Genomic DNA, 12,127 nt, shown 5'->3' on the forward strand with positions numbered 1-12,127 from the left:
GTTGGGGCTCACATCTGCTGGGCTTGGCCCAAAGAAAGTGTCAGCCAAAAAGATAGAGTGGGCATATGAGGTGAGAAAAGATAAAATTCATCCCATGGGCAAACCACAGGTAATATTAAAATTGTCCATTTGGCATAAAACCTCAAGGGAAGGTGACCACTCAAGCTGTATTCACCAACTTCAACTGCTCCAGGAAAACACAGCTGAATGAGCAAATTAAGCCCAATATGAACACACTGAGGTGAATTTCCTTTTGTAAGCTTTGTAGTTTAAGAGGGAAGACAAAACAACTTGCATCTGTGCTTTCATTTGGGACCAGGCCAGTTTATAAAGCAGAATTGAAGGCACATGTAATTCCCTGCTTTCTTTTCCCTTTCTCCCCACTCCCTCCCACGATCATAAGAGTTTTCAGGCTCTTCTTTTGTTCTACTGCAATAAAATCCCCAAACAATTACCAGGTCAAATGTGCTCCTTCTTTCTTTCATAAGTGTAACAGCTGGTGCTTGCCTCTTAAAATTCCTGTACTGTCAGCTGACAAGTGCTGTCCCATTTGAAGAATTTCTCATGTGATTTTCAGTTCCAGCCCTTTGCTGCTCTCAATCTCACTTTAAAGTCTTGATGGGTCCAGAAAAATGACAGAGACTCAAAATGTTCCCAGATAATGTTCAGATCTGGAAATGAACATCATTAGGCTCCCTCTCCTCATGGGTGAAATGGAAATTTGAATTTGGAAAAGAAAAAAAAAGAAAAACAACATAACAGATGCCTGCATTTTCTCACAGAAATTTAGATGCTGACTCATTTCTCTTTTCCAGTAGAAACTCCATGTTGCTTAAAAAAAACCTGCAAGCAAACAAGCCCACAACACCTGTATATTTACATGGTATTTTTCAGATGCAGAAAAGGACTTGAATTCATGCACACTCCTTAGCAAGCAAATAATAATACCTGAAAACATCTTTTACCTCTTGGAAGACAGAGCTATTGTCATCTCCTAGTCAAAAGTGGCACTAGTTTATATAGTTTGCTAGAAGGACTGATTGCTCAACATAGGCCACACTTCTTAACAGGATATCCAAAATGAACACAGAATAAAGGCAAAAAAGCACTAAAAAAACCTGTAAATCTATTAAATTGAGCCAAAGAACCTACAAGTAACTCTTGTCAGTTATTATACACACAGCTGATGGAGCTCATCCAAAAGAGTATATATTCAACTTGACATCATTCTTAAGGTTAGAAATGAACCTCTGGTAAAATTACAGAGCAAATTTGAGCTTACCAGGTGCCAAGAAACTGAGGAGCTCTTTTCCTCACCTCATTCCTGGGAGGTGGAGCACCATCACACAATACATGCTGCAGCCAAGAGTGCCCAATATACACAGTGTCACCATAAAATATCAGAAACCTTTAAGCACCCCCACACAGAGTAACACCATACCCCATCAGAAGGCTGCAGCGTCTGCCCTTCTTGCCCTGCAGCCCAGCCTTTCACAGCCCTGATGCTGATGCCCTGCACCTGTGAGCCCTCTGTCCCCTCTGGGGTTGGGCAGTGCCCCTGGGCACTCCATGGCTCATTACCTTCAATATCATTCACCTGTCCTGCACAGCTGGAGCCAGGCAGGGATGAGAATGGGCCACAGCCCCACTCCCAACCACCACAAACTCTCTGCCTACAATTCCCCTTTTTTTTTTTTCTTTTAAATAAATTCTATGTCTACTATTGCTCTACAGGGATCTTGAAGAAGAAATAGTAAATATGGTAAAAGTATCTCTTTTGTAGATTCCACTAACTCTGGAATGCATCTGTGTACTGACCTTAATTCACTCTCTAAACTTAAATATAATTAAAACCTTTATAGTTACATTTATAGAATATTGACAATATCACTAGCAACATACCAGAATAAGCCAAAGGCCAAACACCAGGATATCAACTAAATCAACAGCTATACAATTCCACCAACAGCTACACAACGTTAACAAGATCCTTTTACACTTGTTAATAAAATAACAGTGAGATCAGCATAGAACAGATAAATTGCAAGCACAACCTTTTGTCTGCATAAAATATAAATACATTTATAAAACTAGGTATAATGTGGATAATAGGCTAAGACAACCATCCTGTGATAAAAACAAGAGCAAATTCCAAGACAGAACATTGGCTAAGCTGCAAACAAAGCACAGCAAAATGGGAAACACCAGAAGAAGCTACCTCAAGTCACCAGGTTCATTGAGGCCTCTGTCATTTCCACAGCTGGGCTCCCTCATACCACTTCCACTTATTCAAACACGGAGGATTACTCACACACAGGATATGGAATCTGTCCATCCAGGCACTGTGCTCTGGGTTTCTCCTTCTGGGAAACCTGCAGGCACCAGAGCTTGCACTCAGCAGGGTCCCCTGAGTGACACTGAGGGCTCCATGGGCTGGATGGCTGCACTGAATATTATCCTTTCCACAGTGTTCCTATCCAGGGAGCATCTCCTTCCCTGTGTGCATTGGGTATTTCAATGTCCCTCCCAACATGTACTCTGAAGTTGGGAGTACTTGGGCCTTTCAAATATCCTGGTATACAACACAATTCAATATAGGTACCCAATGTGGAGCACAGCTTGGCTTGTTCAACACATTTCAGCTCAGTATTGTTTCTGTCCATACCTTCTGATGCCATACAGGCCACCAGGCAAACTGGGGCCTGTCCACTGCCCATTAAGACAGGTGGTTGTTGAAGATCCTTTCAAAATACAGAATTCTGGACATTTGTATTCCACAGTATCACCTGGCTGCTATTCTTACAAGGGGAAGACAAGAAGCTCTCCATTTTGAATAGCTGGAGGTGTGCCACCCCTCCCAGCTTGCCCTTTGCACATTGGCAGCTCTGTCCAGGTCCCATAGTCTTTCCCTAACTTCCTTCCAATACTTGCATCAGTCTTAAAATCCTATGACTTTGCCCATAGTAAAACACTACAAAGGGCAAAGTCAGTAGTCTTAATGCCTTCTCTTTTCCACAAAGCTTTCCATGTGGATAAAACACTCTGTTCTTCCCTTGAGGAGTTATTTCCCATTGTGTCTCCAGCAGCTCCTCTGTACCCCAGGTCAAAATCCCTCTGGTCCCAACCAGGCAGCGTTCCCCACTGCTCTTAATGCTGTGCTGGGCTCTGGGTGCACCTCACCCTACAGCCCAATCCCAAATCACTTCAGGGCTCTATTTCCAGTTGTTCCTCACCCTAAAGCCCAAACCCAAATCACATCAGGGTTCTGTCTCCATCTGTACCTCACCCCACAGCCCAGTCCCAAATCACATCAAGACCACCAGAGCACAGCACCCAGGATGGAGACCAAAGGAAGCTCTCCAACATCCCAGCTCTTGCTCACTGGATTTCTGTCTGTAGCATACTTTAGACAGCTCAAAACCCAAGTCAGAGCTTTCTTCAACTCTACCCTGCTGCAGAATACAGTGCTGCTGGAGTCTACTGTAAATGCAGGCAAACCCAATGGGAAGAAATGATGATGTCTGACTCAATTCAGAAGGCTGAATGATTTCTTTATTATAAGTATGCTAAAATACATTAATATACTATATAAAAGGAGGATACTCAAACTACATACTACTTTCTCTAACACAACTCGTGACCCTCTCGAGAGCCCAGCCCCAGGTGGGTTGGATTGGCCATCAGGCTCAAACAATCCTCACCTGAATCCAATCAAGCACTCACCCCAGGTAAACAATTCTCCAAACACATTCCACATAGGAAAAACAAGGAGCAGAAATAGAAATTGTTTTCTCTTTCATTTCTCTCTGTGCACCTCTATGAAAATCCTGAGAGGGAGAGAAATGTGCTTGCCAAAGGAGTCAGCCTGTACTGATACACCCCTGTCTTTGCCTTCCTAAGGACATAAATTCTGAGTATTCCAGAAGTTCTCTGCAGAGTGTCTTTGTCCTGTCCAGGAGCAGACTTTTGGTAGCCACTTTATATTACTTCAGTCTTTTCACACAGTGTAAAGGGACAAAACACGTCTCAGTTGGTCTTTAAAAGCTGCTTCAGAGTATATTCAGATGGGATAAAAAGTCAGAGGATCAAAAATCATTACTGACCATGAGTTAACCCCAAACCCACTGAGACACATGGAACAGCAGAATTCACTGACTTTGGTGAGCTTCGGTTCAGGTTCCACACAGCCCTTTAATGATATTTTCTATTTCAAAGTATTACAGCTATTTCAGCAGATGCCCAGCATCTGTGGGCTTGATGGGGTGCTAATCCTATTACAAGGTGATGATTGGAAACCTATAGCTGATACTTCCAGATGGTTTCAGGATTCTGAGACCGCATATGCTCAAAGAGAGGAGAAGGAATGTTTGGAGAGCAGTCTGGGGGTGAGAGTTTCAGAAGGTATTTGCAGAGTTTTGAGAGTATCCGGCTCGCTGGGGACCACAAACCCTACACACATTAAACAGATATTCACAGCGCTCTTGGAAGACTTTACCCAGACCTGTTAATATTCCCACTGGAATGTGTCAGAGATGCCTACATCTCTTGGCATGGTATACTTGGCAATCAGCCACTCAGACTTCTTTGCTTCTAGGAAAGTATGGAGACCTTGTATTCATTTTTGCAGCCTTTCATCAGAGTGGAAGGTTCAGGTGACTTCATTCGTTCCACTCTGGCACTGGGGATGTGGGGATCTGTGGAGGCCAAAGTAAGGATGTTGCTAATTTCCTGGTCCTGGTTAACTAGAATACGCTAATCATAATCCACACTGACTTCCAAAAATTGCATAACTTCATAGCTCAAACCCCTCACAAAAAATTCCTAATAAAAGACAGGAACAATCGTTAATCACTGTTCCTGCAAGTTATTGTGAAATTTCACAAGATTTGATAACTGTCAAGGCTCCAGCTGTTGAAGTTTGTGCAAGAATCTCAGCTTCAGGCTGGACTTGGTGCCTGCCTCCAGGAGCAAGGGAAAGGTGTGAACCAGAGGATCAGGAAATATTCCAATGTTAGCAAACCAGAATGCAAACATTTACAGACAGTGTCTCTTTGCAGTGTAGATCACAGTAAGGAGTTTGTTTGCTCACACGTGCTCAGTCTTTTGCAATGCTCAAACACAAAAACTAGCAGAGGCAAAGCAGAACAAACACAGTATTTGAGCAAGTTATCAGTAGTGTTACTCTGTATCTACCACTCTCACAGCTCTTTCAACTTACCTGAATCAACAATGTTTCATAATTAGATGGTCAGTCAAATACATCCTTATCTGGCAGGAAAAATACCCACACTGGGAACATGGAAAAAGAACCATTTTCAGTCAAGGAACTCCCACAATAACTCAGTAGGTTTCAGCTGAAGCTTGCAAGGAGCAGATGTAAAGGCTTTGAAATTGGATGTGTGAAAGTAGTGAAATGCTCAAATAAGTGGGAATCATTTTCCACCACAGGTGTCCTGTTGCTGTCTAGGCAGGACGGGAATGAGAAGACTGACCAGAAGGCTGCTGAGAGTAAAACTCCAGTTTATTCAAAATACACTGCTCTTTTATACAGAGCTTCGTGAGGACCAAATCTGAAGTGAAAACAAACCACAGCATTGGTGCAAAGTGCTTGACACACAGTGATAGAACTTAACTATAAACAATGTGAAAAACAAGAGAGATAAAGAATTATTTACATTCTTCTCCAGCTCTTTCCCAGGCTTCTGCCTGGCTAGAAACTCTCGTTTCTCTCTTTGACTGAATCTGAGTCCCACAGTGTCCTTTACCTAAAGAGAAATTTTACTGCTGTCATTTCACTGAAGTATCACATTTCAGCTCTGGTGGCTGAACCAATACCATTTTTCTAAGGATATCTCTGAAATATTTCTCCATTCCACATTTTTTGTAACCAAGATGCAGAAATAATGTGTTTGTTCTTGAATAAACAACAAAGCCTAGAAAAATAGTTTAAAATAACCAGCCTCCTGTGCTGCTATTAAAAATGCTGCCATATGTATCAACTGGGAGAGACACCAGAAATACCATCCTCTCCAGTGTTTAGTGTGTTACAGAATTTTTGCACCACAGCTACAAAGTTATGGTCACCAAAACTACACCAGAAGACACCTCTGATAATACTATCCTAGACATGCTGTATGGGAGCTGATATTTTTTAAGAAAAGTGAGTAGTGGATTCCTGGTAGGTACTATTTAGTCTTAGTAAACAGTCTTAAAATTTTTTTCCCTGCTCAGAGTCCAGTGACTTGTGCTGTTCTGTGTGCATCAGGGTTACCACACTGATGTTTGTTCCCTCAGATGAGAGCTCAGTTTTATAAGAAATAGGTCTAAGCCTTGGGCTTAAACACACTCATTCAGACCCCTGAAAATATTTAATTTTGAGAAACACTATGGAATTCTAAAGGTGCCACTAATCTTGTTGCAGAATCAGTCCCATCAGGGATAGGCTGAAAGGATTAGCAAATTTTATCCTGCTGGATTTTGTCAAGAATCCCACTTTTTATAAGTCTTAAAACACTGTGGTCTAGAACCCAACTCTTCATTACTGATGCATTGTAAAACATTTTGAGTTCTACTTCTGCCAATAGGAGCCTTTTCAAGCTCCCATTACTGCTCACTGCTTACCAGTTCTTCCAAGATTGCTCAGGGCATGGATTCTTCTGTTACCAATGTGTTTTTTCCTCTTCTGTCATGCCAAGTCTCAAAACACCCTCCAGATCCATCAATATTTTAAGTATCAAAGTACCTGGTAAAAACAGTTTCTGATTTAGTTGACAGATAACTTAATGGAAGCTTTCCTGGCAGTTTCAGCAGGAGTGAGATCAGACTTCTCTGATGCATGAGAAATTGTCAACCTTTCAGGTAACATGTGGGCTCCATTTCTAATCAGATTTGTAGAGCACAAAGAAGGGCAGATCATTTCTTCATGGAACTTGACTACTAATTTGTACACTAAGAGGACTGTACACCATTCTTTCAATAATGCTGCAAAGGAAAAATGAAGTTTTATCCTTGATTTCCATCTCACCCCATCTGCTGAGGCTGAAATCTTCCTAGAAGTGCATGGTTAAGAGGTACAAGAGACCGAAAGGGGATTTGCACTCAGCTTTTGGATTGCTGCTCCTCTGAGCAGTTTTAAAAACCTCTTAGGACAGGACTTGAAGTGCCAGTGATGTTATCAACAGCAAATATGTTAAAACTAATGAAAAAAGCCTGCTGGAGGCAAGTCTAACAGGAAAACAGATGGGCAAACCAATGAAAGCCTCATACTTCTCTCCCCAGAGTGGCCTGAATCTGAATATCTGGATTTTAGTTGCAAACTGTCATCTGCTCTTTGCTGGAGATATACACTCGTAGTGTGAGGGACTGAAAGGATATTGATATTCACCTGCAACACAGCAAAGCAGGTTAAATCCTTGATTTTCTCAGTGTTTATGGGGGCAAATATGTTGTAAGACCCTCTGCTCCCAGACTTAGACTGTCATGATGGCCAACACACACTGAGAGAGGATGACATGGATCCTTCAGGCAAAGCAACAAGTTTCACTGCAGGAAAACTCTATCTGCCTGCCTCAGGCAACATTGTCCTGGTTTGGAAAGAATGACTTTGAGATGCATGGCCAGGACAAATACACAAGGGGAAAATTTGCTCTGTTTTTAAGACATAACTATGTAGCTGCAAGTTTATAAAGACTATATATAGTATGTGGACAGATGGATGCATGCATTTATTGTGCTAAGTCATACCACTGGGCTATTCTCTATGGAGCAAAGTAGAGGCTGATTTCAAACTTTTAACTATTATAAAAGAAAAGCCATTTATATTCCTTTTTGTCATATATTCATAAGAGATACCTCCCTGAGAGCATTTAGATGTTCCAAAAGCTGTGTTTCTTTTAAAGGATCCCTCAAAATTTTGTCACCAAACACTCCTCTAGTAGTTGCCATTTTCTACCAAGTTCTTGATATAAGAGAACAGCACCTATCAGCCTAATTTGGTCTGTAAGCACAGTGAGAGGTTGCCACAGCTATTCACAGAATTGGAGAGTAAAGTGAGCATTTATTTTTTTGCACACAGGCATTTTATGTCCCTGTACCTCAAGCTCAAGGGCTCCAGGAGATTTGCCAGTTACAATGCAGGATTCTAGTCCTGGGGAAAAAAATCTCTGCTCTTTCAAAGCACAGCCTGTGTTCCTGTAAACATATGACCAAGCACAGCCTTTATTATGCTGGTGCAGTCCCTGAAGCAGTGAGGTTCTGCAAACAGCTCATGCAAAGCATCCCTGAGATGTTCTCAGACAGAACAAACCCCACTGTTGTATAATTGAACAGTTGGTCTGAATCTTCCTCAGTAGACCAAGTAATTTCAAATGTTCAAATAACTTTGCAAATACAAGTTTTGCAGGAATGTTATTTTAATTTCCCATAGGTACTTAAAATTAATTTGCATGTACTTCTGGAAAACAAAATCTAATTGCTGCTTGGAAATCACAGGAAGCATTGAGGGCTGGAACAGAACAGTGCAAGCAGTGACTGAATTTACAATATATTTTACAGAACTCTGTGTTCTTGCAAGGCAGTTAGAGACAAACATGAAGCTTAGGTGTCAGTTAAGTTTCTTCAAATTCTGAAAGCAGAACTTAGTGAAAGGAAACAGAGACTTCAGTAGCAGGAAGTACATTTGAACAAAATACAGAGCTCCTGGTTGGATGTTAAGTTTTCAAAATATTTCTGGCAGGGATTTGAGTTGTATTTTTTGACAGCACCCAGTACAGGAAAATCACACTCCTAACTGGGAGCATCTAATTGTCATAATATGACATTTATTGCAATAGGGTGGAACCTAATGGCATCTTTATCAGACAGTACTTAGATTGAAAATATAGATCTTACTATGTATGCTGTCATAATTTCTAGAATAACTTGTGAGCTACTGAACTTCTGCACACAAATTCAGAGTTTCTGGGACCAGTCTCCTAAGAAAGTAATTCCCAAGAATCAGATGCAGTGGCTACAGAGTGTAAGTGACTTCACTGAGCATGGGATGCATAACTGTGGTAACAGTTTTCCAGCCAGCCTCTTCATAAGCAGTCTTATTTCAGCTTTATATATTAATTCAAACAAAACAAAAGCAACACGTTACTCACACAAAGAAAAAAGAGATATTTCACCCAAACAAGACATGCTTCCATGACTCTCAGCACAAAAATCTGCTCTAAGTCTATTCTAACATTCAATTTTTCATAACCACCCTCATTGCAGTAACATATAGATCCCACTCTCCATTTTTTCCTATGAGCAGGATTCAGTTTTCCAGAATCAGTTTTCCAGACCAAATAGTCATCATTATGAGCTTAAAATTTCCTTCCCACAAATATTCTCTTTAGCTGCTTTCAGTGACCATTGCAGTCAATCCCTATAATTCCACTTAAAATGTTAGTAAGGGAAATTTAATGAATATATGGCTTTATTCACTCCACACAAACCTCAGATAGAGCTGGAGTTAATTTTTAGCTGTAGAAGTCTAGTCTAGTAACTTTCTTTGCCAGCTATGAGAACATGAACTTCATAAAATCAGGCATACAACAGTTGTTATTCAAAAGTCAATTTTAACAACAGTTACCACAACACAGGGTCCATGAAAAACAGGGCTTTTGGATTTCTGTGACATGGAGAAATGCACGTAAGGACAGGATTTTAAAGTTCAAACTTTGAACAATGTCTTTATCCAAACCTGTGTTTGTGCCCTGCAGGTCCTTTCTTCAAAGTATAAAACTCATTTTTGCATAAAATAGCTACATTTCACAAATAATATTTCTCCAAAGTGTTATTTCAGATGTTTTAACAGTTCCCCCATGAAATCAGATGTGAAATGTGTGATACCTAATGAATGGAAGCTACAGCCAACTCTTCTCTTTTTAACTGAAGGAAGTAAAGCAGCATCTTGAAAATAGAAAGATTTGTTACAAAGGAGTTTCCTACAACCCACAAGCCTAAACCTTGTAGGTGAACTCTAATGGAATTTACTCCAGTGCATTGGGCCTCTGCTTTATGGCAAAACAAGCTTAAAGGTTGTCATTTGTTAGAGCTCTAGACAAGAAATTAATGGGATTTTAGAACAGCAAACCAGGACAATTACATCTGAAGAGATGATTTAACCTCACCTGGTTTATATAAAATTTTAGGTGTCCAGAGTGCTGCTAGGAACTGGGGCAAAGAGGAGGTTCTTATCACAAATGCTCTTTCACTGCACATCCTGGCTTCTAAACTGCACTGTCCACCAGGGATAAAAGCTATCCAAATTGGAACTGAGGAGTAATTTGATAGTTGCTCTGAAATTTTAAAGAAAACTCTGAATAAATACTTGGCATCAAATCTGCTCCAGAAATACAGCCTTTTTTCCCCCATTTGTGTATTCTCCTAATCCTAGTAAATGTTCTTTTTTTCCCAGAGAAATTGGCTGTTGCCTTCTGGCCAGTACAAATTCCTCTGAGGTTGGATCAATATATTATGTCACACAACCTCATAAGATTATGTTTCCTGACCTATTTTCCACTTCAAAGTACAAAACTAAGATTTTCCCTAAATTGTTATAAGAATTATAGATTTTTAAAGGTGGATTCAATGGTTTGCTTGACAACAGATCTCTCCCAGACCACTATTTAACACTTGGAGATGATGGCAATAATTATTTCTGTTAGAATTCACTTTAGCCTAAGCTGGAGTCTCAGCTGAGAAAATCCAGATCTCCTTTTGCCTTGCTCCTACACCTCTTCCCTATAAACAAGCCATTCAGCAAGCAAATTCTACAATAAGAGCTGGGAAACACATTGTCAGGAGGGTTTGGGAGCACCTGGAAGACTCTACACCACTTACCTGACACTTTTCAGAAATACTAAATACACCAAAAGAACAGGTGGTGCCAAACAAGAGAGTATGAATGAAAAGGTTTTGACAGCATTTGTACCTCACCTGTGTCCTTAATCAATCCAAAAATTAACAGAAATTAAGAGTATGCAGTACATCATCAGTACATCAAATATTTTAACAGTGTAAATTAACAGAATGTGTGTGCTGAGCTGGAGAGGGGGCACAGGCTGAAAACCAGCACCTGTTTAGAACCAAAATATCATGATGAATTTTGTGCCTGGGTCCTAAACAGGCCAGTTATTCCAATGGAAAGGTCTTCTACAGTATCAGGAAAGTGAATTGAAAGGATGGGTTATTCTGGAGAGTAAAGCAGCTGTAAACACTGTTAACCACAAAAAGTAACAGACAAAATGATAGCAATAAATCCTCAATTTATGATATGGACACCGAGGAGTTCCCATCATAATTGAAGAAAAGCCTACCCTGAGGGACAAGTTTTGGGATGCCAAGCAGTATACATAAAAAGATTGGTTGTCTTGATCTTCCAGGTAGACTCCTGAACACTTCCAGAGACTAACTAGTCCATTCAGGCTGAGAAATCACAGCAGGTGAAAAAAAAATCATCTTGAAAATCCTCATAAATTGTACCTAATAGCCAAAAAACACCTGTGAAATTAGACTGTGTTGAATTTTATTGGACAGAAGGACAAGTATTTATACTATCTTAATTTCATTATTAAAGAAAAAATTAAACTGTGATAGGAGCAAATTATATCGATATATATATATTATAATTTTTATTCAGATCCACTTACATGCTCCCATTCTGCTGGTTCTGATTCTATAGATAATCACTCCCTTTTTTCATTTTAAACACTCACCAGCTGATAAAGATGACAGCAGGTTCTGCAGAGTAGATGTGTCACTCTCCACAAGTAACTTCACCAAATCTCTTTTCATCTTATTTCATCCTCTCAGATGTAAATTAGGAAAGCATTCCCATCTGTGCCAGGATATTTACCCAGGCCTAAACATTCCTTGTCTGACCACAGACACCAGATTTTGTATTACTTAAACCTGAGTACTGTAAAAGTAGCTTAATCACAGAGCTGAGGAGCAGGTAAAATGGCACTGAGGGTCAAAAAGCACTGAATTCACTCATAAGAGGGTAAGGAGAGATGGGCAGAAAAAATTCTACAGCAGAACAAAAAGCTGAAATCAAACTGTGCAGGTTAAGAAGTACAGCAAAAAGCTTCCTTAA

This window comes from Taeniopygia guttata, chromosome 1A (genome assembly GCF_048771995.1).
Source record: "Taeniopygia guttata chromosome 1A, bTaeGut7.mat, whole genome shotgun sequence".
NCBI classification, from domain to species: domain Eukaryota; kingdom Metazoa; phylum Chordata; class Aves; order Passeriformes; family Estrildidae; genus Taeniopygia; species Taeniopygia guttata.